Source organism: Dermacentor silvarum, chromosome 1 (genome assembly GCF_013339745.2).
Source record: "Dermacentor silvarum isolate Dsil-2018 chromosome 1, BIME_Dsil_1.4, whole genome shotgun sequence".
Lineage (NCBI taxonomy): Eukaryota > Metazoa > Arthropoda > Arachnida > Ixodida > Ixodidae > Dermacentor > Dermacentor silvarum.
This window is the reverse complement of record NC_051154.1, coordinates 397560908-397588198: the sequence shown is the minus strand read 5'-3', so window position 1 is coordinate 397588198 and position 27291 is coordinate 397560908. Positions and strand designations below refer to the sequence as shown.

Genomic DNA, 27291 nt, shown 5'->3' with positions numbered 1-27291 from the left:
TTGCGGAACGGGGTTCTTCGTTCCGGCGTGGTCTAGTGGCTAGGATACCTGCTCTCACCCAGGAGGCCCGGGTTCGATTCCCGGAGTCGGAATGTTCAGTTTGGGTCTCATGGTGTAATGGTCAGCAGTTTCGACTTTGAATCCACCGATCCGAGTTTCAAAACTATCTGACACTCTCCTCTCTTTTTATTGCCTGGATTATAGATATACAGCAATACGAGCATTCGCATTGACGGAATCAACCTTGCGGCATGGGTTCCTTCGTTCCGACATGGTCTAGTGGCTAGGATACCTGGCTCTCACCCAGGAGGCCCGGGTTCGATTCCCGGCGTCGGAATGTTTAGTTTGGGTCTCATGGTGTAATGGTCAGCACTTTGGACTTTTAATCCCGCGATCCAAGTTCGAATCTCGGTGAGCCCTCTCCCCTTCTTTTTTGCTCTAGATTTAGATTATCAGCAATTACGGAGCATTCGCATTGACGGAATCAACCTTGCGGCATGGAGTCCTTCGTTCCGGCGTGGTCTAGTGGCTAGGATACCTGGCTCTCACACAGGAGGCCCGGGTTCGATTCCCGGCGTCGGAATGTTTAGTGTGGGCCTCATGGTGTAATGATCAGCACTTTGGACTTTGAATCCTGCGATCCGAGTTCGAATCTCGGTGAGACCTTTCCCTTCGTTTTATTGCTCTAGATTATAGATTATGAGCAATTACAGAGCATTCGCATTGACGGAATCAACCTTGCGGGACGGGTTCCTTCGTTCCGGCATGGTTCTAGTGGCTAAGATACCTGGCTCTCACCCAGGAGGCCCGGGTTCGATTCCCGGCGTCGGAATGTTTAGTTTGGGTCTCATGGTGTAATGATCAGCACTTTGGACTTTGAATCCTGCGATCCGAGTTCGAATCTCGGTGAGACCCTCTCCCTTCTTTTTATTGCTCTAGATTATAGATTATGAGGCAATTACAGAGCATTCGCATTGACGGAATCAAACCGTACGGGACGGGTTCCTTCGTTCCGGCGTGGTCTAGTGGCTGACTCCACTTCCGGCCACCGTTGTGTACGGTCGTGGGTAACATGGGCTCCGAAGGAGCGGATTCAGCGGCGCATTCAAGCCGCGGTAACAGGTCTTTTGCTTCAGTCGACCAGGACTACCAAGTTATTCTGCCTCAACTTCCATCAGGTCAGGTTGTGATGAATACCATCTTTCTTCATGCGGATTTGCGGATGCGGCCATACCGCGTAGAAGACTTTCGGGATGCCATGGAACAGCTTGGTGCGCTCCCCGACGTTATCGCTTTGGGGGCGTACCGGATGAACCACGTTTGGGCCGTGACTTTCAAGAACGCTGAAGCAACAAGGAAAATGTTGTCTATCGGAGACATACAAGTCAAGAATCGCCGATGCCTTGTGGTTAACCCAAACGACCAAGGACTACGACTGAAGCTGCACTGGCTTCTTTATGGCGTCAGCGATGACCTAGTGCGTGCGGCCTTGGCACCGTATGGAAAAGTTACAGAAGTCACAAAGGAAAAATGGCGTGTACGCGGCATTACAGACAGAGCATCTACAACCCGCCAAGTCGCCATGAAACTCAATTCCGGTGTCACTATCGATGACTTACCACACCAGTTGCGGGTAGGAAATGAACTCGCTCTGGTTGTTGTGCCAAACCGAGCACCACTATGCCTCCGTTGCAACACCACCGGCCACATCCGACGTGACTGTCGTGTGCCTCGCTGTTCGCAGTGTAGGCGCTTCGGTCACACCGACGCGGAATGCGTGACCACCTACGCAAGCATCACAGGAAAAGCAAGTAAAGACGTGGAGACTGAGCTCATAATGGATGAAGCCGACGCCGAGGAAGCCGCTAGTGACGCGCGAAAGCAGACAGACGTGAAGGAAGCGAATCACGAGGCCGTCCCTACCAACGCGTGGAAGGGTGTTTTTCCTGACAACACCACACCCCAGACAAGCGAAGTCTCTTTGACCGGGGAAACGCAGGAGAAGGACAAAGGCAAGGTAGTGGAAGCAGTGTTGGCCGTGGAAGCGCAAGCCGACGCGCAAGTCATGGAAGTTGAATCTGGTGCTTCTGCCAAGAGACCGCGCGACGAAGCAGGCAACGAAGTGGTAAAGCCCAGTGCAAGCAGCGGTGACGAACCGCCCACCAAAACAGTCATGATGGCCGGCCTTCAAACGGGCCGACGACCGAGCTTCAAACCGAAGCCCACCGTCCCTCCTGACCGGAAAATGGAGGGAACTATGCCCTCGTAGCGAGGGACAACGCATAGCCCAGCGAATTGCCCAGTTAGGATTTCAAAGCACCCACCATGGCTTCAAGGCACTTAGCAGCTGAACCACAGCGCAGTAAACCGGCGAACTGCTTGCTGGACGCGACGTTGCCCATCGCAGCAACGAGTCAACCGAATACCAGCACAAAATATCGAGGTAAATTCCATGCGGTCCACCTGTTTCGGTTTAACCATGGCACTTAACCTTACGAAGCCCCTTCGTCTAGGCACTTTAAACGTTCGCGGTTTGGCAAGCCGGAGACGCCAATACCAAGTAAGCCGGCTTTTCCAAGAAAATAATTTAGATATAGTAGCAGTGCAAGAGACAAAGGTGGAAGGCCAGGAACAGACGGACCGCATGGTGCAGCCATTTAGAGCGCAGTACAACGTGTGCGTGTGTCATGCGGTTGGCACTTCGGGAGGCTGCGCTCTCTTTACTCGTAATAGTGTTGGTATTGTAGAAGAACAAGTGACTATATGTGGAACTGGCCGATTTGTTATACTTGATTTTTCTTTTGCCGCCGTTAAGTGGCGCGTATTGTGTGTGTATGCTCCAAATGATGAATGTGCACGTAGAGCGTTTTTTGAACAGCTAGAAGAGTACCTGAAGTGTGAGCGATACGTAATTTTGATGGGAGATTTTAATTGTGTGTGCAGACCACAAGATCGCGCAAAAAAACAACAACGTAAAGATACGAGCGCGCAGTTTTTAAATGTACTTGTAAACGATTATGATTTGGAAGATGTCGGTAGTATTTTATCGGCGGGGAAAACATCCGTTTATACACACTATCAAGGTGAAAGTCATGCGCGATTAGACCGAGCGTACGTTGCATTGCAGCTTGTGCCACTGTGTCAGAGTTACGAAATTAAACACGTATCATTTTCTGACCATAGTCTAGTAATGTTTAATTTAGGGGAAAAACGAAAAGAAACGAATTTTAACTGGGATCTTTGGAAATTTAATGCGAAACTGCTTGATGATGAATGCTTTGTGAATGATATAAAAGAAATTATTTGTTCCTCAACGATAGCGCAGACCAATGACTGCATTGAAAGCTGGGAAATTCTCAAAACAAATGTTAAAATGAAAGCGATAGAAAGGGCAACTGTATTGCGTCGCAAGGAAAAACAAGAAGAAAAAGAATTAATTAGCCAACTAGAATTCTTCATGTGTACAGAGTGTGAAAATGCTGGATCTTGCATGAAGCAGATAAAAGAAATAAAAAGTAAGCTCGAACTTATCGACCAAGAACGATATAAAGGAGCTATGGTACGAGCGCGGGCGGAACGATTGTGGAATGGGGAAACGCCCACTAAACGGGCGTTAAGTGACGAAAAGAGATACGCAACAAAAAAAGAAATAGAAGCAATAATATATCAAAACGAGGAAACTTCCGAACCTACCATGATAGAACGAGCATTCGTAGCTCATTATCGCGAACTGCTTGGAAGCAAGAAAAAACTAGAAGAAGGATTTGAGCGAGACTTCCTTAATCTCATGCCACGTTTAGAAGAAGACATTAAAGCAAACCTTGAATTACCAATTACATTACGAGAGATTGAAGATGCCATCGATGGACTAGGTGCAGGAAAAGCTCCCGGGCCAGATGGCTTAGGAGCGGCCTTCTACAAGGCTTTCAAACATCAGCTTAGCCAATTACTGCATTGTGTTTTCGAGGAAATGTATGCAACACAGCGAACGCCACCATCTTTCCGAACATCTCATATTGTGCTAATCCCTAAGTGCGAAGACCCGGTTAAACTGTTGTCAGTAAAATCATACAGGCCAATAAGCCTTACAAACTGCGACTACAAAATATTTACAAAAGTGCTAGCGAAAAGACTTCAAAGTGTCGTAACACAGCTAGTGGGACCACATCAAACATGTGGCATCAAGGGCCGAACAATTTCCACAAATACGCATGTAGCTCGGTGTGTGCTTGAGTGCTGCGATGCCCTCTCCTGTCGGGTTGCAGTGCTGCAACTGGACTTGGAGAAAGCGTTTGACAATGTATCCCATGAAGTACTCTTTTCATTATTAGAATACGTTAATGTCGGCAGAGTGATATTAAATGGAGTTAAAATGGCCTACTCAGAGTGCAGCACGCGGATCATTATAAACAAAAAGTTAAGTGAACCAATCCAACTTCTCTCCAGTGTTCGGCAAGGATGTGCAATTTCATCATTACTTTTTGATGTTTACTTGGAACCTTTCTGCTTGAGCCTAATTAATAGCCAAAAAGTTCGCGGTTTTATGCTTGAAGCGACAGAAGTCAAGGTACTCGCATACGCTGATGACATTGCTGTCTTTTGTCAGGACCAGGAAAGCATCAAAGAGGTGGTTAGGCTGACGGGTAACTTTTGTAAGGAAGCCGGATGTGAGATTATTTGGGAGAAGACCATAGGGTTGGGCATGGCGAGTGGAGCAAAAAGCCTGAATTATTCGCTGGCGTACAATGGACAGCAATGCCAACAACGTACTTAGGTGCCCCTCTACAATGTTATGATGATACCGAACAATATTGGAAAGAAGAAACAGAGCGGGTGAAAGATAAGATACTGGGATGGCAGGGTCGGAATCTGTCAATGTTTGCACGTGCGACTACTTGTAATCTATTTTTAGTTGCCAAGTTATGGTATGTGTTGCAAGTGTTGTTCATGTCCCGGGCTAACCTACAAAAAATTCACAGAGTTTTTGCAGTGTTTATTTGGGGAGGGAGTTGGGAAAGAACTAGTCGCACTAATCTGTTTTTGTCCGTGAAGAAAGGTGGGCTTGGTCTGTCGCACCTCTTTATCAGACAAATTGTGTCACGTTTTATGTTTTTAAGGGATCAGAGTGACCCATTTTTGCGCACGGTGATACAAGTTCGCCTGCACAATGCACTACCTGAATTCATTGTTTGTACAAATAAGACCGCGTTACGCGGTATAAGAGGTTACTGGCACGAAGTTGTTGCTGCTTTTCGCATACTTAAGGTGCGTTTTTCGTTTGAATATTTAAGTACAGTGAAAAGGAAAAACCTGTACAGAGATTTATTGGATGTTATGTTGCCTGTTCCCTTGTACAGAAGCATATACACTGGAGGTTCTGGACAAGACGTCTTAAAACGAGTGAAAGGAATGCCGATAAAACCCCATGTAAAATCATTCTTTTCAAGCTACATACAAACACTTTACCGGTAAAACGTGGCTACACGACAAAGGAATCTTCGTACCGTGGACAGTCAACTGCATATTATGCAAAAAACCAGAAACAATGAACATGTATTTATCGATTGCTGGGATCCAATATTTCATTGGGACATCCTTCAGCGAACTATTAAAAAGGAACTGCCGATTACGCCACATGGAATCCGTTACTTACCAGTTGAGAATGATGGTGACATTCCTTACGACATGATAATGGTCCTGAGCCTCCATAGTATATGGAAAACTAGAATGGCAGTAAGACATGCCGATGTTGACCCTCACACTGTAAGGGAAAATTTTATTGAACATGTAGTGTACTGCGAGAGATCTAGCCGCTGCACAGCCACAGCCACCTGATTGGGTGGGACTGGTTGATGAGTTGACCGCTTTCAAAAAGTTTTGAAACCCTCTGTCTTGTTCCCTTCTGTATCATGTAAACAGGCAATAAAGAAAAAAAAAACCGGCTAGCTCAGTCGGTTGAGCATGAGACTCTTAATCTCAGGGTCGTGGGTTCGAGCCCCACGTTGGGCGCTGTTTCGTCGACTGTACTTTTTTTCATTTCTTTCGCGCTTGCTTTCGAATAGGTGGGTGGGGTTCATCAGTCCTTCCCGCCTTCCGGCATGGTCTAGTGGCTAGGATACCTGGCTCTCACCAGGAGGCCCGGGTTCGATTCCGGTGTCGGAATTATTTTTGAATTGCTGTTGTCGTCGACTGTACTTTTTTTCATTCTTTCGCGCTTGCTTTCGAATAGGTGGGTGGGGTTCATCAGTCCTTCCCGCCTTCCGGCATGGTCTAGTGGCTAGGATACCTGGCTCTCACCCAGGAGGCCCGGGTTCGATTCCGGTGTCGGAATTATTTTTGAATTGCTGTTGTCGTCGACTGTACTTTTTTTTTCATTTCTTTCGTGCTTGCTTTCGAATAGGTGGGTGGGGTTCATCAGTCCTATCCGCCTTCCGGCATGGTCTAGTGGCTAGGATACCTGGCTCTCACCAGGAGGCCCGGGTTCGATTCCCGGTATCGGAATTATTTTTGAATTGCTGTTGTCGTCGACTGTACCTTTTTTTTCATTTCTTTCGCGCTTGCTTTCGAATAGGTGGGTGGGGTTCACCAGTCCTTCCCGCCTTCCGGCATGGTCTAGTGGCTAGGATACCTGGCTCTCACCCAGGAGGCCCGGGGTCGATTCCGGTGTCGGAATTACTTCTGAGTTTCTCTTGTCGTCGACTGTACTTCTTTTTCATTTCTTTCGCGCTTGCTTTCGAATAGGTGGGTGGGGTTCATCAGTCCTTCCGCCTTCCGGCATGGTCTAGTGGCTAGGATACCTGGCTCTCACCCAGGAGGCCCGGGTTCGATTCCCGGTGTCGGAATTATTTTGAATTGCTGTTGTCGTCGACTGTACTTCTTTTTCATTTCTTTCGCGCTTGCTTTCGAATAGGTGGGTGGGGTCATCAGTCCTTCCGCCTTCCGGCATGGTCTAGTGGCTAGGATACCTGGCTCTCACCCAGGAGGCCCGGGTTCGATTCCGGTGTCGGAATTATTTTTGAATTGCTGTTGTCGTCGACTGTACTTCTTTTTTCATTTCTTCGCGCTTGCTTTCGAATAGGTGGGTGGGGTCATCAGTCCTTCCCCCTTCGGCATGGTCTAGTGGCTAGGATACCTGGCTCTCACCAGGAGGCCGGGTTCGATTCCCGGTGTCGGAATTACTTTTGAATTGCTTTTGTCGTCGACTGTACTTCTTTTTCATTTCTTTCGCGCTTGCTTCGAATAGGTGGGTGGGGTTCATCAGTGCTTCCCGCCTTCCGGCATGGTCTAGTGTCTGCTTCCGGCCACCGAGCGTGACGGACGCATGATGACGGGCTCCGTAGGAGCGGCTTCAGCGGCCCAGAGCGGCCGCGGTAACAGGAGTGTCGTTGCGGACAACGAGTACCAAGTTGTTTTGCCGAGTTTGCCAACAGGGCGTTTTGTTGTGAACACAGTTTTTTTACATTGTGATATCAGGGCCCGCCCATACCGGGTGGAAGATTTCCGCGATGCGCTCGCCCCGTTATCGCTCCTGCCGGAAGTGGTGGCTCTCGGGGCCTACCGTATGAGCCACGTTTGGGCCGTGACCTTCAAGGACGACGAAGCCGTGAAGAAGATAGTCAGCGTTGGTGAGCTGCAGGTCAAAAAGGGCCGATGCCTCGTCATTGACCCCGCCAACCAGGATGTACGCTTGAAAGTGCATTGGCTGCTGCACACCGTTCCCGACGAGGACGTCGGGAACGCTGCGGCGCCGTTCGCGCCGTTCGGAAAGGTCACTGACGTCGCCCGCGACCGGTGGCGGGTGCATGGCGTGGCGGATAAGAACTCTACCACAAGACTGGTTACGCTGAAGTTGAAGCCGGGCGTAATGCTGGACGACCTCCCACATCAGGTGAGCGTCTCCGGCGAGCTGGCTCTCGTGGTTGTGCCGGGCCGGGCCCCTCTCTGCCTGCGCTGCCGCGGAACAGGCCATATTCGTCGCGACTGCCGCATTCCGCGGTGTGGTGCGTGCCGACGCTTCGGTCACGAAGAGAGTCAGTGCGAGCGGACCTACGCTAGCGTGACCGGACCCGTGAGCAACGACGACAGCTCCGCCCTACTCATGGACGAGGGGGACATGGAAGGCACATCGTCCACGGCTAAGGAAGCAGCTGGCGAGGCAGCAAAGATGGAGGCACGACTTCAGAAACAGGGGCAACACGTCGATGAGGCCGTCGCCACTCAAGAGAAGGCAGAGGAGAGTTTAGCTGTGACGAATGCTGAAGAAAAGAGCCTACCTGAACCGGGAGCGACCTCCACCCCCCCTGAACCAGAGGGCATGGACACCCATACCGGGCTCGCTAACTTGCAGGCGGGGAAACGACCACACGACCAGGCCAATAGCCTGGCTACGCTACAAGACAGCAATGGGGGAGACGAGCCACCGCCGAAAACGCCAGGTATGAGGCGACCAACCCTGAAGCTGCGGCCGAACATTACGGACGATCCACGGCAGGCGGGTAAACCGCCTCCGTAATTTTGTACTGTCTACCGCTTAGGCGGGTAGGGGGGTTGGTGAGTGCAATGGCCGTCATCCTGAGCACTATCCTTTTTAGATACGTGTCAGGAACGGGGGCTCAAGTTGCATTTGAGTGTTTCTTAGAGAGGTCGAGTTGTGTTTGCTTTTGTGGCTCTCGACGCGGTTATCGGCGCGTCATTATGAACACGCGTCCTTGGGTAACTGATGGGCACCCTTCTGCCGTTTAGTCATGGCGGCCAATATTGAAGGAGTGCTACGTGTAGCCACTTTAAATGTACGCGGGCTCAGCGCAAGAAGGCGACAATGTCAGCTAAGTCGTCTACTCTTAGATAATGACTTGCATCTTGTGGGAATCCAAGAGACCAAAATAGAGAGCCAAGAGCTAACCGACAGAATGGTGTCCAATTTTCGTACTCACTTTGATGTGTGTGTTTCTCACGCTGTTGGTGGATCAGGTGGTTGCGCTGTATTCATTCGAAGAAACTTTGGCATTTGTGTGCAGTCAGTGTTTTCGTGTGAAACTGAGCGCCTTTTAGTGGCTGATTTTTGTTTTTGCGATAAGGATTTCCGTGTCATTTGTGTCTACGCACCGAATATCGAAACAGACCGGCGATCCTTCTTTGAGCGTCTTGAAACGTACGTAAACTGTCAGAAGGTGGTAATACTGCTGGGCGATTTTAACTGTGTAAGCACTGCTGACGATCGCGCAAAATGTTCACACGTTCGCGATAAGAGTGCTGTATTGCTAAATGCGCTGGTGCACGATTACGACTTGGAAGATATCGGTAGTGTCTTCGCCAGTGGTACTCACCCGCAGTTTACCCACTTCCAGCGTGATTGCCACGCTCGGCTAGATAGATTATATGTGTCAGCCGAATTGGTGCCCTTGTGTAGTGAATATGATGTGCAACCCATTGCCTATAGCGATCACTGCTTGGTAACTGCCACCTTTGGGAAAAGACAGATCAAACACACCTTTAACTGGGACCTCTGGAAATTGAACGTGCAGTTGTTGGGTGACGATGGTTTCGTTGATGCTGTTGCGAAGGAACTAGAAAGCCTGAGTTCAGTCCAACTAGAAAGCTTCGCCATTAAATGGGAAGAATTTAAACAGAAAGTTAAAACTATGGCTATTGAAAGAAGCAGTGTCCTTCGGCATAACCTGAAACAGGCAGAAACAAACCTTCGCCACCAACTGCAATTTTTCACCAGCATGGAAAGTGTCCAGCCTGGTGTGTATACTAAGGAAATAAAGGAAGTAAAAACCGAACTCGAAAGGATAGACTCTGAGAAGTACAAAGCGGCCGTTGTGCGATCAAGGTCTGAGAAGCTGTGGGCGGGAGAAGCGCCAACAAAACGAGCCCTCTCAGACGAGAAAAGGTACGCGTGTCGGAAGGAAATCCGCCAGATAGCTAAAGGCAACGATATCACGTCCGACCAAAACGACATCAAGCAAGGGATCGCCGATCACTTCAAAGCCTTCTTGAGTCAACCACGTGAACCTAAAGAAGGCTACGAGATGGAATTCCTTTCATTGATGCCTAGGCTAGATGAAGAGGTTAAGACACGGCTTGAACATCCCATTACCCTGAGTGAGATAGAGTGCGCAATAGACGAGTTGGCCCCCGGTAAAGCACCTGGGCCTGATGGCTTAGGGGCCACTTTCTATAAAACTTTTAAGTCTGCGCTGGTTCATGTCCTCCAACTAGTGATTAGCGAAGCGTACGACCGAAAAAGATTGCCCTTGTCTTTCACAACATCGCATATCGTACTAATCTCGAAGAGTGATGACGAAAAGAAACGTTTGTTGCCAGGCTCATATCGCCCGATAACTCTAGCCAACGTTGACTACAAAATATTCACGAAAGTTTTAGCGAAACGACTGCAAAGTGTCATCAAAACATTGGTAGGGCCTCACCAGACTTGTGGCATTAAAGGCCGCAGTATTACCACAAATGTACACGTGGCTCGAAGTGTGCAAGAGTGTTGCGATGCGATTGGCGATTACGTCGCGATGATGCAGATCGATTTGGCAAAAGCGTTCGACCTCGTCTCGCACAAGGATCTGCTAGGCATACTTGAACATACAAATGTTGGCACTGTGATAACGGAAGGTGTCACGATGGCTTACAAAGACTGCTCAACGCGAATTATTGTTAATGGGGAGCTCACCGATAGCTTTCGTGTGCTCTCGTCGGTGCGTCAAGGATGCCCGCTTTCGCCCCTTCTTTTTGCTGCTTATCTCAAGCCACTCTGTTTGGCCATTAAAAACAACGAACGCATAGCAGGCTATCGACTACAGGCGGCACATGTTAAAATATTGGCGTATGCAGACGACATCGCGATTTTCTGCAAAGATAAAGCGAGCATTAAAGAGGCAACTGATATAGTCGAAAAGTTTTGCGATTCAACTGGAGCCCAGATAAACTGGGATAAAAGTTATGGCTTCTGGCATGGGAGTTGGGAAGACACGCCGGAGACCTTTTCTCTATTGAATTCGTCAAGGTTACCTACACAGTACCTGGGGGTGCCTCTCGGAAGCTACCTTGAGCCCGAACCGTACTGGCTCGACCAAGTTTCGAGAGCAAAGGAAAAGGCTGACGGTTGGAGAGGCAAGCCATTGTCAATGTTTTCTAGAGCCACTGTTTGCAACCTTTTTTTTAGTTTCCAAGATATGGTATGTTATGAATGTGTTGTGTGCTGCGCGGGTAAGCGTACAAAAAATTCACCGCATTTTCGCTACTTTCATTTGGGCCTCTACCTGGGAGAGGACGAGTCGAACAAATTTGTTTTTCCCGGTCAAGAAAGGTGGGCTTGGTCTGGTTCACTTGTTTTTGCGACAAATTGTGTCACGCTTTGTGTTTCTGCGGGGTCAAAATGATCTCTTTCTTCGAACGCTAATTCAAGTACGGCTGAGTAGACTTCTCCCGGGATTTGTTGTTTCGTCGGCTCAGAACATGCCGGGAACCGTGACTGGGTACCTGCGTGAAGTGGTGCTGGCGTATAGGATGTTGAATGTGCGTTTTTCGCAGCAGTATCTGTCCACTGTTACAAAAAACAAATTGTACAGAGATCTTGTGGACACGATGCTACCTGTACCTTTGTACCGTTCGCCACACCGTGGAGGCCCCGGACAGGACGTTTTAAAAAGAGTCAAGAAAATGCCAGTACGGCCATCGACTAAGTCTTTCTTTTTCAAATTACATACAAACACACTTCCCGTTAAGACCTGGCTTCAGAGCAAGGGTATTTTCATCCCCTGGACAACCGACTGCTTTTTATGTAAAAAACCTGAAACAATAGAACATGTTTTCCTAGATTGCTGGGACCCGATCTTTCACTGGGACGTCCTGCAGAGAACGCTAAAGAAACAGTTACCTCTGGACCCGTATGGAATACGCTTCTTGCCAGTAGATTCCTCAGAGGAAGTACCGTATGACCTCATTATGGTCCTGGGCCTCCACGCGATGTGGAAAACTCGCATGCAATTTGAACATGCAGACATCATTGTGATACCGGTGCGAGAACACTTCATTGAGAGTGTTGTTTACGTGAGAGACGCGTACAAAGTACTGCCTGATCCACCACAATGGATGTCTGTACTCGATGAACTGGTGTCACTGAAAAGATTTTAGTACTGTGCTAGCCAAAGTGTGGTTGGCACGTTTTATCATATTGTAACCCTTGATTTTGGGTGTCGAAGACGGCAAAAAAAAGCCCTGGTGGCCTAACGGATAAGGCATCGGTCGCCTAAACCGGGGATTGCGGGTTCGAGTCCCGCCGAGGGTACACGTTTCTTTTGAGAAACATTATGCTTTTAAATTTTTCCTGTATAAAGGGGGAAATTTTGCGGCGCCTTGTGTCTGCAGCTGTCATCGCTTCCTGCTCACCCGTATTTTGCAGCCACCAAAAAAAGTTGGCAATGTAGACAGTGTGCGTGCACGCCCTTGACGCGAAGCCCTGGTGGCCTGACTTCCGGCCGCGCTAGCGAACGGACGTGTTTTTTTCATGAGCTCCGACGGAGCGGCGATAGCGGCCAAGCTCGGCCGCGGTAACAGGTTATCGGCAATGGAAAGCGAATACCAGGTTGTTCTGCCCAGTTTGCCTACAGGTCGGTTTTTTTTAAATACCGTGTTTTTGCACGCGGACGTCAAGGCTCGCCCGTACAGAGTAGAAGACTTCCGCGACGCTCTGACTCAGCATTCGGTGCTCCCCGAGGTAGTCGCCTTGGGGGCGTACCGTATGAGCCATGTGTGGGCGGTCACCTTCAAGGACGCTGAAGCGGTCAGAAAGCTGGTCAGCATCGGTGAACTGCAAGTTAAAAGCAAGCGCTGTATCGTCATCGACCCGGCCAACAGGGACGTCCGAATGAAGGTACACCGGTTGCTCCACAGTGTGCCTGACGAGGACGTGCGCCTTGCCCTCATGCCTTTCGGGAAAGTCGTCGACATTGTCAGGGAGCGTTGGCGGGCCGAAGGATTGACTGACGAAGGGTCTACAACGAGGCTTGTGACTCTGAAGCTGAACGCCGGAGTCAAAATTGACGACTTGCCACACCAGCTAAGTGTGTCCGGTGAGCTCGCCCTCGTCGTTGTACCGGGCAGGGCTCCGCTCTGCCTTCGCTGCCGGGGAACGGGCCATATCCGTCGCGAGTGCCGCATCCCGCGATGTGGTGTTTGTCGGCGCTTCGGTCACGAAGACGGCCAGTGTGAGCGAACGTACGCCAGCGTGACGGGGCCTGGGGGCAGCGAGGACACCGCCGACCTGCTCATGGACGAGGCAGACTTGGAAGAGGCGACGCCTCAGGCAAACTCCCGTGAGGCACAGCCGTCTACACCGTCCTCTTGTCGGAGGGCGAGCGTAACAAGCAGCAAGTCGCCGTACCTTCCAAGGACCAGCAGGAGCCTGCCAAAGGTGTTGACTCTGCATCTTCTTCTTCTTTCTGGGGTTTTACGTGCCAAAACCAGTTCTGATTATGAGGCACGCTGACTCTGCATCGACTGGACGGGATGCGCCACCAGATGTGCAGCCTCCGATGAGCGTGACTGAATCCGTGGAGGAGTGCATGGATGTTTCGCGCGACGGAGCTAGCTCGATGGCCGGAAAGCGGGCGCATGAGAGGACGATGGACAGTGAGCAACAGCGGGACGACGGTGGAGGCGGCGAGCCGCCGACAAAAACGCCAGGTGTGAGGCGCTCCCCTTTTAGACCGCGACCTAACATTCCGGGCGAACCACTGCGGGCGGTGAATCCGCCTCCGTAGATGTTCCTTATAGCGAGTAAATGGGGGGTGGGGTTGGGGTGGGAAAAAAATTGTCAAGAAGTGCAATGTGCATCATTTTTCTTGCGCTGCTCTCCTGATGAGACAGCTTTACGGCCGCTGGCCGGGCTTAGTTTCGCGGTGTCATCCTGTGAGGAAAATATGGCAATAAGTTTCATCTCTGGTTTGTTCTTCGCAACGGACACCATTCGGAAGGGCAACCTAATTTGCAGTCATGGCCTTGTTAACTGAAGCGACCTTGCGAGTAGCAACCCTGAATGTACGAGGGCTAAGCGCTAGAAGGCGACAGTGCCAATTAAGCCGCTTACTGCTCGAAAACGATTTGGACTTGGTCGCAGTTCAGGAGACTAAAATAGAGAACCCGGAAGTAGCCGACCGAATGGTGTCCGTTTTTCGTCCTCATTTCAATGTACATTTTTGTCACGCTGTTGGCAGTTCTGGTGGTTGTGCCGTTTTCATACGTAACGACTTTTGTAGTTGCGTACAAACGGTTGAGTCATGCCAATCTGGCCGCCTTTTAGTGGTAGATTTTAGTCTTTCGGGTGTGAGTTACCGTGTTGTTTGCGCTTATGCACCGAATGTTGAAAGAGATCGCACATTTTTTTTTTGAGAGGTTTCAAACGTACCTAAACTGTGATAAAGTGCTATTACTCCTAGGCGACTTCAACTGTGTTTGTGCAGCTGAAGATCGATCGAAAAAGAGCCGTATCCGTGATAAGAGCGCCGAGTTGTTATCGGAGATAGTACATGATCACGGTTTAGATGACGTGGGCAACGTTTTTTCAAATGGTACTCGTCCGATCTATACCCACTTTCAGCGAGATAGCCATGCAAGGCTGGATAGGATCTATGTCTCAGCTGAACTAGTTGCGTTGTGCACCACGTACGACGTGAAACCAATTTCTTTTAGCGACCACTGTTTGGTTATTGCCGGGTTTGGCAGAGGGCAGGCGAAAAAACGTTTAAATTGGAACCTCTGGAAATTTAATGTGAAGCTCCTGCAGGACGAAAACTTCGTTATAGTAGTGACGGATGAACTGGACAAGCTACGTGCTGTGCAGTCAACAAATCTAGCTGCCGAATGGGAGGAATTTAAGCAAAGAGTTAAAATAGCTGCCATCGAAAGAGGTACCGTCCTTAAGTATAAGCAGAATCAAAGTGAACGAGAGCTTCACGGGCAGCTTGAATATTTTACTTGCATGGAAAACATCCAGCCTGGTGTTTTTAAGAAGGAAATGAGAGACGTGAAGAGCCAACTGGAGCAAATTGACGCCGAGAAGTATAAGGCTGCGATAATACGGACAAGAGCGGAAAAATTATGGGTAGGCGAAAGACCAACGAAGCGAGCGTTGTCTGATGAAAAGAGATATGCGTGCCAGAAAGAAATCAGTCAAATAGCTAGTGGCAACGATATGACGTCGGATAGGAAGGTGATCATGCGCGTGATAGCTGATCATTTTTCTGAGCTGCTTGGACAACAAAGGAACATTATGGAAGGGTTCCGGGAGAGATTTCTACTGTTTATGCCGAAGCTAGACGACGACGTTAAAGTACGTTTGGAACAGCAGATTACCCTATGGGAAGTCGAGGATGCAATCGACGACTTGACGCTGGGCAAAGCGCCCGGGCCAGATGGCCTTGGGGCCGCCTTCTACAAAGCTTTTAAATGTAGGGTTGCTCCCTTGTTGCTTAATGTTTTCGCTGAAGCTTATGACAGCAAGCGAGTTCCGCTGTCTTTCAGAAGATCACACGTTGTTTTTATACCCAAAAGTGATGACCCGGAAAAACGTCTCTCTGTGGGTTCTTATCGTCCGATCAGCCTCACTAACGTTGACTATAAAATACTTATGAAGGTATTAGCCAAAAGGCTCCGGGGGGTTATTACAAAGCTGGTAGGGCCACATCAGACTTGTGGTATTAAAGGCCGCAGCATTGCGACAGACATACACGTAGCACGAAGTGTGCTTGAATGTTGTGACGCTTTAGGCGAACGCGTGGCAATGATGCAGCTCGACCTGGCAAAAGCTTTTGACCGTGTCTCGCACGAGGTTTTATTCGGCATTCTCGAACACTCAAATGTTGGCCATGTAATACTAGAAGGCGTAAGAATGGCGTACACGGACTGCACCACGCGTATTATAGTCAATGGGGACCTTACGGAGAGCGTGAACGTTCGCTCCTCAGTGAGGCAAGGATGCCCTTTGTCACTTTTGCTGTTCGCACTTTACCTCGAACCGCTCTGTTTGGCCATTGACCACAGTGAAGCTATTACGGGTTTCAGGCTGCAGACAGCACACGTCAAGATTTTGGCTTACGCAGATGATGTTGCCGTATTCTGCTCGGACAGTGAGAGCATCAAACAAGCCACTAATATCGCTTGTGACTTTTGTGAGTGTACCGGTGCCCAAATAAACTGGGATAAGAGTTACGGGTTTTGGCATGGCGACTGGGATGTCACGCCAGAGCATTTCTCTCGGTTACGTTGGTCGACAATTCCAACGCGTTACCTAGGCGTGCCACTTGAATCTTATCGTGAGCCAGAAGCGTACTGGTCTGACCAGGCGCAATGCGCGAAAGAAAAGTCTACTGCGTGGCAAGGCATGCAATTGTCTATTTTTTCACGGGCCACTGTCTGCAACATTTTTCTAGTTTCGAAAATCTGGTATGTGATGAATGTGTTATGTGCATCCCGAATTAGCATACAAAAACTTCACCGTGTTTTTGCTGTTTTTATTTGGGCGTCCACTTGGGAGCGGACTAGCCGAACGAATTTGTTTCGCCCTGTTAAGAAAGGAGGGCTTGGTCTTGTTCATTTGTTTTTGAGACAGGTTGTGTCACGATTTGTGTATTTACGGGATCAAAATCACCAGTTCCTCCGCACTGTCATGCAAATGAGGCTGCGGCGACTACTCCCGGAACTTATAGTGTCGTCACGTGAAATAATTAGCGGTTCTGAAACCGGCTACCTACGCGAAGTGGTTCTCTCGTTCAGGTTGCTGAACGCACGATTTTCTTTAGAGTATTTATTTAATGTTAGGAAGGAAAAACTATATAAGGACCTAGTGGAAAACATGCTCCCAGAGCCCTTATACCGTATCCCACATAGCGGAGGCCCAGGACAGGATCTGCTCAAACGAGTAAAGAAAATGCCTATACAACCATCAGTTAAAACCTTCTTCTTTCAGTTGCACACGAACACACTCGCTGTTAAAACCTGGCTTAAAGATAAAGGCATCTTTGTACCCTGGACTACTGACTGCTCCTTATGCAAGAAACGAGAAACGATCGAGCACGCATTTCTAGATTGTTGGGACCCAATCTTTCTCTGGGATGTGCTTCAGCGCACATTAAAGAAACAATTACCCCTTGACCCATATGGCATTCGTTTCTTGCCGGTAGACGTATCCGAGGATATTCCGTACGATTTAATCATGGTCCTGGGACTCCACGCCTTGTGGAAAACGAGAATGGAACATCGGCATGCTGACAAAAATATACGCCCTGTTCGGGAACATTTTATTGAAAGTGTTGTGCGTGTGAAAGATGTGTATCGCGCTCTTGCCGATCCACCAGACTGGATCTCTGTATTTGATGTGTTGCCATTTATGAAAAGATTTTAATCCCGCGGTAGCCAAAGTCTGGCTGCCACGTTTTATTCCTTGTAACGTGTTATTTCGGCAATAATAAAAAAAAGCCCTGGAGGCCTAACGGATAAGGCATCGGTCGCCTAAACCGGGGATTGCGGGTTCGAGTCCCGCCGAGGGTACGCGTTTCTTTTGAGAAACATTATGCTTTTAAATTTTTCCTGTATAAAGGGGGAAATTTTGCGGCGCCTTGTGTCTGCAGCTGTCATCGCTTCCTGCTCACCCGTATTTTGCAGCCACCAAAAAAAAGTTGGCAATGTAGACAGTGTGCGTGCACGCCCTTGACGCGAAGCCCTGGTGGCCTAATTCTGCTTCCGGCCACCGAGCGTGACGGACGTACGATGACGGGCTCCGTAGGAGCGGCTACAGCGGCCCAGAGCGGCCGCGGTAACAGGAGTGTCGTTGCGGACAACGAGTACCAAGTTGTTTTGCCGAGTTTGCCAACAGGGCGTTTTGTTGTGAACAGTTTTTTTTACATTGTGATATCAGGGCCCGTCCATACCAGGTGGAAGATTTCCGCGATGCGCTCGCCCCGTTATCGCTCCTGCCGGAAGTGGTGGCTCTCGGGGCCTACCGTATGAGCCATGTTTGGGCCGTGACCTTCAAAGACAACGAAGCTGTGAAGAAGATCGTCAGTGTTGGTGAGCTACAGGTCAAGAAGGGCCGATGCCTCGTCATTGACCCCGCCAACCAGGATGTACGCTTAAAAGTGCATTGGCTGCTGCACACCGTTCCAGACGAGGACGTGCGTCTTGCCTTCGCGCCGTTTGGAAAGGTCACGGACGTCGCCCGCGACCGGTGGCGGGTGCATGGCGTGGCGGATAAGAACTCTACCACAAGACTGGTTACGCTGAAGTTGAAGCCGGGCGTAATGCTGGACGACCTTCCACACCAGGTGAGCGTCTCCGGCGAGCTGGCTCTCGTGGTTGTGCCGGGCAGGGCCCCTCTCTGCCTGCGCTACCGCGGAACGGTCCATATTCGTCGCGACTGCATCATTCCGCGGTGTGGTGCGTGCCGACGCTTCGGGCACGAAGAGAGTCAGTGCGAGCGGACGTACGCAAGCGTGACCGGACCCGTGAGCAACGACGACAACTCCGCCCTACTCATGGACGAGGCGGATATGGAAGACACATCGACCACGGCTAAGGAAGCAGCTGGCGAGGTGGCAGAGTCGGAGGCACGACTTCAGAAACAGGGGCAACATGTCGATGAAGCCGTCGCCACAGAACAGCAAGATCAAGTGGAGGGCACTGTAGCCATGCCGAACCGTGAGGAAGAGAAGCCCACCTGATCCGGGAGCGGCCTCCACCCCCCCTGAACATGAAGACATGGACACCCATACCGGGCTTGCCAACTTGCAGGCGGGGAAACGTCCGCGCGACCAGACCAATAGCCTGGCTACGATGCAGGAAAGCAGCGGCGGAGACGAGCCACCGCCCAAAGCGCCAGGTATGAGGAGACCAACCTTGAAGCTGCGGCCGAACATTACGGCCGATCCACGGCAGGCGGGTAAACCGCCTCCGCAGTTCTGTACTGTGTTTTGCTTGAGGCGGGTGGGGGTGTTGGTGAGTGCAATGGCCGTCACCCTGAGCGCTATTCTCTTGGATATGTGTCAGGAACGAGGGCCCGAGTAGCATGTGAGAGTTGCTTTCGAGAGGTCGGGTTGTGTTCCCTTTTGTGGCAATCGACGCGGTTATCGGCACGTCATTATGAATGCTCGTCCTTGCGTAACTGTGATGGGCACCATTCTACCGTGTAGTCATGGCAGCTAATATCGATGGAGCGCTACGTGTAGCCACGTTAAATGTACGAGGGCTCGGTGCAAGAAGGCGGCAATGTCAGCTAAGCCGGCTACTCTTAGATAATGACTTGCATCTTGTGGGAATCCAAGAAACGAAAATAGAGAGCCAAGAACTAACCGACAGAATGGTGTCCAATTTTCGGGCGCACTTCGACGTGTGTGTTTCTCACGCTGTTGGTGGATCAGGTGGTTGCGCTATATTCATTCGAAGAAACTTTGGCATTTGTGTGAAGTCAGTGTTTTCGTGTGAAACAGGTCGCCTTTTAGTGGCTGATTTTTTTTATTGCGATGTGGATTTCCGAGTCATTTGTGTCTACGCGCCGAATATTGAAAGAGACCGGCGAATCTTCTTTGAGCGACTTCAAGCGTACGTAAACTGCCACAAGGTGGTCATACTGCTGGGGGATTTTAACTGTGTATGCACTGCTGACGATCGCGCAAAAGTTTCACGCGTTCGCGATAAGAGTGCTGTACTGCTAAATGCGCTGGTGCACGATTACGACTTGGAAGATATCGGTAGTGTCTTCGCCAGTAGTACTCACCCGCAGTTTACGCACTTCCAGCATGATAGCCACGCTCGGCTAGATAGATTATATGTGTCAGCCGAATTGGTGCCCTTGTGTAGTGAATATGATGTGCAACCCACTACATATAGCGATCACTGCTTGGTAACTGCCACCTTTGGGAAAAGACAGATCAAACACACCTTTAACTGGGACCTCTGGAAATTGAACGCGCAGTTGCTGGATGACGATGCTTTCGTTGATGCTGTTGCGAAGGAACTAGAAAGCCTGATTTCAGTCGAATTAGCAAGCTTCGCCATTAAATGGGAAGAATTTAAACAGAAAGTAAAAACAATGGCTATGGAAAGAAGCAGTGTCCTTTGGCATAACCTGAAACAGGCAGAAACGAACCTTCGCCAGCAACTGCAATTTTTCATCTGCATGGAAAGTGTCCAGCCTGGTGTGTATGTTAACGAAATAAAGGAAGTGAAAGCCGAACTCGAAAGGATAGACTCTGAGAAATACAAAGCCGCCGTTGTGCGATCAAGGTCTGAGAAGCTGTGGGCGGGAGAAGCGCCAACAAAACGAGCTCTCTCAGACGAGAAAAGGTACGCATGTCGGAAGGAAATCCGCCAGCTAGCTAAAGGCAATGACATCACGTCCGCCAAAAACGACATCAAACAAGGGATCGTCGATCACTTCAAAGCCTTCTTAGGTCAACCACGCGAACCTAAAAATGGCTACCAGACGGAATTCCTTTCATTGATGCCAAAGCTCGATGAAGAAGTTAAGGCACGGCTAGAACATCCCATTACCCTGAGTGAGATAGAGTGCGCAATAGACGAGTTGGCGCCCGGTAAAGCACCTGGGCCTGATGGCTTAGGGGCTACTTTCTATAAAACGTTTAAGTCAGCGCTGGCTCATGTCCTTCATCTAGTTATCAGGGAAGCGTATGACCGAAAAAGATTGCCCTTGTCTTTCACAACCTCGCATATCGTGCTAATCTCGAAGAGTGATGACGAAAAGAAACGTTTGTTGCCAGGCTCATATCGCCCGATAACTCTAGCCAACGTTGACTACAAAATATTCACGAAAGTTTTAGCGAAACGACTGCAAAGTGTCATCAAAACATTGGTAGGGCCTCACCAGACTTGTGGCATTAAAGGCCGCAGTATTACAACAAATGTACACGTGGTTCGAAGTGTGCTAGAGTGTTGCGACGCGATTGGCGATTACGTCGCGATGATGCAGATCGATTTGGCAAAAGCCTTCGACCTCGTCTCGCACAAGGCTCTACTATACATACTCGAACATACGAACGTTGGCAGTGTCATAACGGAAGGCGTAACGATGGCGTACAAAGACTGCTCAACGCGAATCACTGTTAATGGGGAGCTCACCGATAGCTTTCGTGTGCTCTCGTCGGTGCGTCAAGGATGCCCGCTTTCGCCCCTTCTGTTTGCTGCTTATCTCGAGCCACTCTGTTTGGCCATTAAAAACAACGAACGCATCGCAGGCTATCGACTACAGGCAGCACACGTTAAAATATTGGCGTATGCAGACGACATCGCGATTCTCTGTACAAATAAAGCCAGCATTAAAGAGGCAACTACTGTAGTCGAAAAATTTTGCGTTTCAGCTGGAGCCCAGATTAATTGGGATAAAAGTTATGGCTTCTGGCATGGGAGTTGGAAAGACACGCCGGAGACCTTTTCTCGATTGAATTGGTCAAAGTTGCCTACACAGTACCTGGGGGTGCCTCTCGGAAGTTACCGTGAGGCCGAACCGTACTGGCTCGACCAAGCTTCGAGAGCAAAGGAAAAGGCTGACGGTTGGAGAGGAAAGCAATTATCAATGTTTTCTAGAGCCACTGTTTGCAACCTCTTTTTAGTTTCTAAGATATGGTATGTTATGAATGTGTTGTGTGCTGCGCGGGTAAGGGTACAAAAAATTCACCGCATTTTCGCTACTTTCATTTGGGCCTCTACCTGGGAGAGGACGAGTCGAACAAACTTGTTTCTCCCGGTCAAGAAAGGTGGGCTTGGTCTGGTTCACTTGTTTTTGCGACAAATTGTGTCACGCTTTGTGTTTCTGCGGGATCAAAATGATCTCTGTCTTCGAACAATAGTACAAGTACGGCTGGGCAGACTTCTTCCGGGATTCGTTGTTTCGTCGGCTCAGAACATGCCGGGAACTGTGAAAGGATACCTGCGTGAAGTGGTGATGTCATATAGGATGTTAAATGTGCGTTTCTCACAGCAGTATCTGTCCACCGTTACAAAGAAAAAATTGTACAGAGATCTTGTGGACACGATGCTCCCCGTACCTTTGTACCGCACGCCACACCGTGGAGGCCCCGGACAGGACGTGCTAAAAAGAGTGAAGAAAATGCCAGTACGGCCATCAACTAAGTCCTTCTTCTTCCAATTACATTCAAACACACTTCCCGTTAAGACCTGGCTTCATAGCAAGGGTATTTTCATCCCCTGGAACACCAACTGCTTTTTATGTAAAAAACCAGAAACAATAGAACATGTTTTCCTAGATTGCTGGGACCCGATCTTTCACTGGGACCTTCTGCAGAGAACGCTGAAGAAGCAGTTACCCCTGGACCCGTATGGGATACGCTTTTTGCCTATAGATACCTCAGAGCATGTACCGTACGACCTCATTATGGTCCTGGGCCTCCACGCTATGTGGAAAACTCGCATGCAATTTGAACATGCAGACTTGGTTGTAATACCGGTGCGAGAACATTTCATTGAGAGTGTTGGTTACGTGAGAGACGCTTACAAATCACTGCCTGATCCACCACAATGGATGTATGTACTCGATGAACTGGTGTCACTGAAAAGATTTTAGTACTGTGTTGGCCAAAGTGTGGCTGGCACGTTTTATCATTTGTAACCCTTGATTTTGTACGTCGACGACGGCAATAAAGAAAAAAAAAGCCCTGGTGGCCTAACGGATAAGGCATCGGTCGCCTAAACTGGGGATTGCGGGTTCGAGTCCCACCGAGGGTAGGCGTTTCTTTTGAGAAACATTATGCTTTTAAATTTTTCCTGTATAAAGGGGGAAATTTGGCGGCGCCTTGTGTCTGCAGCTGTCATCGCTTCCTGCTCACCCGTATTTTGCAGCCACCAAAAAAAAGTTGGCAATGTAGACAGTGTGCGTGCACGCCCCTTGACGCGAAGCCCTGGTGGCCTGATTCTGCTTCCGGCAGCCGAGCTGTGCGGACGTGTGAATCATGGGCTCCGATGGAGCAGCTTTTGCGGCTACCAGCTGAGGTAACAGGCTTATCGAGAACGAGGAAGTGAGCTATCAGTTTATTTTGCCACCTCTGCCCAAGGGGCCTGCTGTAAAGAACACCGTGTTTTTGCATGGCGACGTGCGAGCAAGGCCCTACAGGGTCGAAGACTTCCGAGACGTGCTCGTCCCGACTGGATTGCTACCGGAAGTCGTGGCCCTTGGCGCCTACCAGATCAATCATGTTTGGGCGGTCACCTTCTCGAACGAGGAGGCGGCGAAGAAACTGCTGGCATTGAAAGAACTCAACGTGAAAGGGCGTCGCTGCGTAGTCGTCGACCCTCAAGACCAACAGGTACGCCTTCGCCTTCATTGGTTGCTGTACTGGGTGGAGGACGAAGACGTAAAGACAGCGCTGGCAGCCTTTGGCAAGGTCATTGAAGTGACGCGAGAACGATGGCGCGTCAAAGGCGTCGGAGATAAGGATTCCACGTCTCGAACTGTTCTTCTTAAACTGAAGAGCGGAATGAAAGTTGACGACCTTCCGCACCAAATCCGAGTTGCAGGTGAACTGGCCCTAGTCGTGGTGCCTGGACGGCCAATGCAGTGCCTACGGTGCAAGGGTGTAGGGCATGTCCGTCGCGAGTGCAAAGTGCCGCGATGCTCGCGATGCCGTAACTTTGGCCACACTGAAGATCAGTGCGTACGCACGTACGCCACAGCCGTGGGGCCACCAGCAAGCGAAATCGCCGCAGAGATGAGAATGGATGCTGCTGAAGCCGAGGACGCCGCCAAAGGGGCGGGTGACCAGGCGAGCGCCAACAACGCGGAGGCGACAACAAAAACAGAGGGAGAGACGAAAGGCGTCCTTGTTACCCCCGAAAAGAAAGAAAAGTCATCAGGTTCTTCAGAATAACTGGAGAAAGGCAGCGAAAAGCGCCTTGTATCTGATGACGCCACGTTCGTCGCAGGAGGTGGGGATTCGGCCCAAGACAGCGACGCTATGGAAGTGAGCGGCAACGCTGCCTTCAAAAGGCCGCTTGACGTCACCGACGGCAAAGCAACTCCTAAGAATCACGCCGACGGGCCGCCTGCAAAGTCAACTATGATAAGAAGGAGCATCTTCAAGCCCTGTCCAAACATCTCTCGGGACAGGAAGGAGGGCGACAGGAGCCACCACCGACTACGGACCATGCCAGACCACCGGACGGTCCCGGGGGCGTCTAGCCGCTGGCTAGACGTTGCGGTGAGCACGATGCCTCGGGCCTTTCTCTCTTTCCCGTAGTAGCAATGGCATCCAACCCGACGCTTAGCTTGGGCACGCTAAACGTGAGAGGTCTGGCCTCCAAGCGTAAACAAAGCCAAGTGTACCGGATGATGGTGGACCAAGACCTCGACGTTCTAGCCGTGCAGGAGACAAAAGTCGAAGGGGAGGAAGAGACCCGAGGCATGGTGCTAAGGTTTATGCCTTCGTATTACGCGGTAGTGAGCCATGCCAAAAGAGCGTCGGCAGGTGTTATTTTATTTATTAAGAAGCTGCCCGGGCTATTGATCGAAAAATATTTATCGTGTCCTTCTGGCAGACTAGTGTACTGCGACTTTGCTGTTGGTAATGATTCTTGGTGGGTGATATGTATATATGCACCCAATATATGCGATGAACGCAAGATGTTTTTTTCCGCGTTAAAGGCGCACATATGCGCGCATAGAAAAGTCATTATTATGGGAGATTTTAATTGTGTACTCAGCGATGGAGATAGAACAGGCAAGAGAAGAAATGATAAAGGCTGTCATGTCCTCAGTGAACTATTAGCCGAGTGTGACTTGGACGACGTGGCTGATTGCCTAGTCGGAACACGCCAGGTTCAATACACGCACTGCCAAGGCAATAGTCATGCTCGTCTTGACAGGATATACGTGACACTAGATGTTATACCCATATGTCGCAGCTACGATGTCATACCTATTTCATTCACCGACCACTGTTTGGTCAAGACATGTGTTGGACGCAAAGGAAAGGGCAACACTTTCACGTGGGAAATGTGGAAAATGAATTCCAAATTGTTAAAGGACGAGCTTTTTCTATGCAACGTACAAGAACACTTGAAGGAAGTAGAAAACAACAAAGTGGCGCAAATCACTGAAAGATGGGAAATTTTTAAACAACGAATTAGGTTAACCGCCATCGACCGATACTGCAAAATAAAGTACGAAGAAAGAGCTAAAGAGAAAGAACTAAGGGCAGTGTTGGAAAAATTAACGGCCTTAGAGTGCAGCCAGCCGGGCGCATACAAGGACGATTTACGCAGCATCAAAGCGAAATTGGAGCTATACGATGAAGAGCGATATCGAGGAGCGATTATACGCGCAAGGGCAGAGGCATTGACAGCAGATGAAACGCCAACTAAACGCGCGCTAGGTCTGGAGAAAACGCATGCGCGGTGCAATCACATAGATACTATTGAAGTAGATAGTAATGAAATAACTGACGGTGAGGAGATAGCACAAGCGTTTTTCACGCACTTCCAAGAACTTTTTGCATCGAGAACTGTTGACGTAGACGCCTTTAGAGCTGCATTTTTGGGGCGTATGCCGCAACTCAGCGACGAGACGAAGAACAGGCTCGAGGCACCGATATCAACTCATGAAGTTGAACAAGCAATTGAAGATTTAAAAGCCGGAAAATCACCCGGTCCGGATGGCCTTTGTGCCGATTTTTATAAACTGTTTAAATCAGATCTATCGCCTCTACTCGCTGACGTGTTTAACGAAGCGTATGAAGTAAACGCATTGCCACTTTCTTTCGGGCAAGCGCACACTGTACTAATCCCTAAGACTGACCAGCCTGCGAAACTGAAACATGTAACGTCGTACAGACCAATATCACTTACCAACAGTGATTACAAAATATTCATGAAGATAATCGCAGACAGGTTAGAAACAGTAATGGAAACCATAGTAGGTCGGCACCAAACATGCGGAATCAAAGGACGAAGCATTAACACGAACGTACACATAATGAGATCGATTTTGGAATGTTGTGACGCCTTAAGGGCACGAGTTGGGATTCTTCAACTTGACTTGGAGAAAGCTTTTGACTGTGTTGCTCACAGTATTTTATTTGCCATTCTTAAGCATATAAATGTCGGGTCCATAATTACTGACGGGGTAGCCATGGCGTACCGGAACGGCACTACTAAGCTTATAATTAACAAGACATTGGGGGCCCCCATCAGCATTCAACGTTCCGTGCGTCAAGGCTGCCCAGCCAGCCCACTTTTGTTCTGTATTTATCTGGAGAGTTTGTGTTTGGCAGTCATTGAGAACAAATGGATTCATGGGTTTACGATGCAAGCGTCAGAAGTCAAAATCCTGGCCTATGCTGACGACGTAGCCGTGTGTTGCAAAGACAAGGAGAGCATTTTACAGACGATAAATGTTGTGAAAAACTTCGGTGAAATCACAGGTAGTAGAGTAAACTGGAGCAAGTGCCTCGGTATTTGGCATGGAGAGTGGCCTGAGGCTCCTGCTATATATGCGAATGTCAAGTGGTCAACAACGCCAGTAAGGTACTTAGGCGCACCACTCCAAGCTTACAAACAGAGTGACGAATACTGGCAGGGCCAGCTTAAAAGTGCTAAAGAGAAGGCTGAGGCGTGGAAGGCCAAATACCTTTCAGTATTTGCCAGGGCTACTGTATGCAACTTGTTTTTCGTCGCTAAGCTATGGTATGTCATGCAATTCATTTTCTGTAACAGGGTCAATGTGCAGAAATTCCACAGAGTTTTTGCCGTGTTTGTGTGGGGTTCCGGATGGGAGAGATGTTGTCGCAATAATTTGTTCAGACGGGTGAAAGATGGAGGATTATGGCTGGCCCACCTGTTTGTTAGGCAACTTGTTGGACGTTTTATTTTCTTTCGGAACAACGATGATCCTTTTTTGCAAGCAGTCTGTAGAGTTAGACTCGCGCACTTGTTGCCAGAGTTGATTGTATGCTCCCAAGGTGTGCCGGCGGCAGTGTTTGGTTTTTACAGGGAAATTGTATTCAGTGTTCGTTTCCTTGCTGTACGGTAATCGAAAGAATATTTGTTTAATGTCTCAAGGAAAAAGCTGCGCAACGATATAATGGACAGCCTTTTCCCCCCGCCTCTGTACAGAACCATATACAGTCGAGGCCCAGGCGAGAATGTTTTTAAACGCGTCAAACGAATGCAGGTACCGCCAGGTATGAAAAGTTTCTTTTTCAAACTACACACAGGTACACTTTCAGTTGCAACGTTCCTAGAAGAAAGAGGCTTTTA

The 27291-nt window shown here is 49.4% G+C and overlaps 2 non-coding genes across 2 annotated transcripts; both read left to right on the top strand.

Annotated features, from left to right (window-relative positions):
* Positions 1-265: 265 nt before the first annotated feature.
* On the top strand, positions 266-337 carry Trnae-cuc (transfer RNA glutamic acid (anticodon CUC)). Its single transcript has one exon. It is a non-coding gene; the product is annotated as a tRNA-Glu (tRNA).
* Positions 338-6770: 6433 nt separating this feature from the next.
* On the top strand, positions 6771-6842 carry Trnae-cuc (transfer RNA glutamic acid (anticodon CUC)). Its single transcript has one exon. It is a non-coding gene; the product is annotated as a tRNA-Glu (tRNA).
* The last annotated feature ends 20449 nt before the right edge of the window (positions 6843-27291 follow it).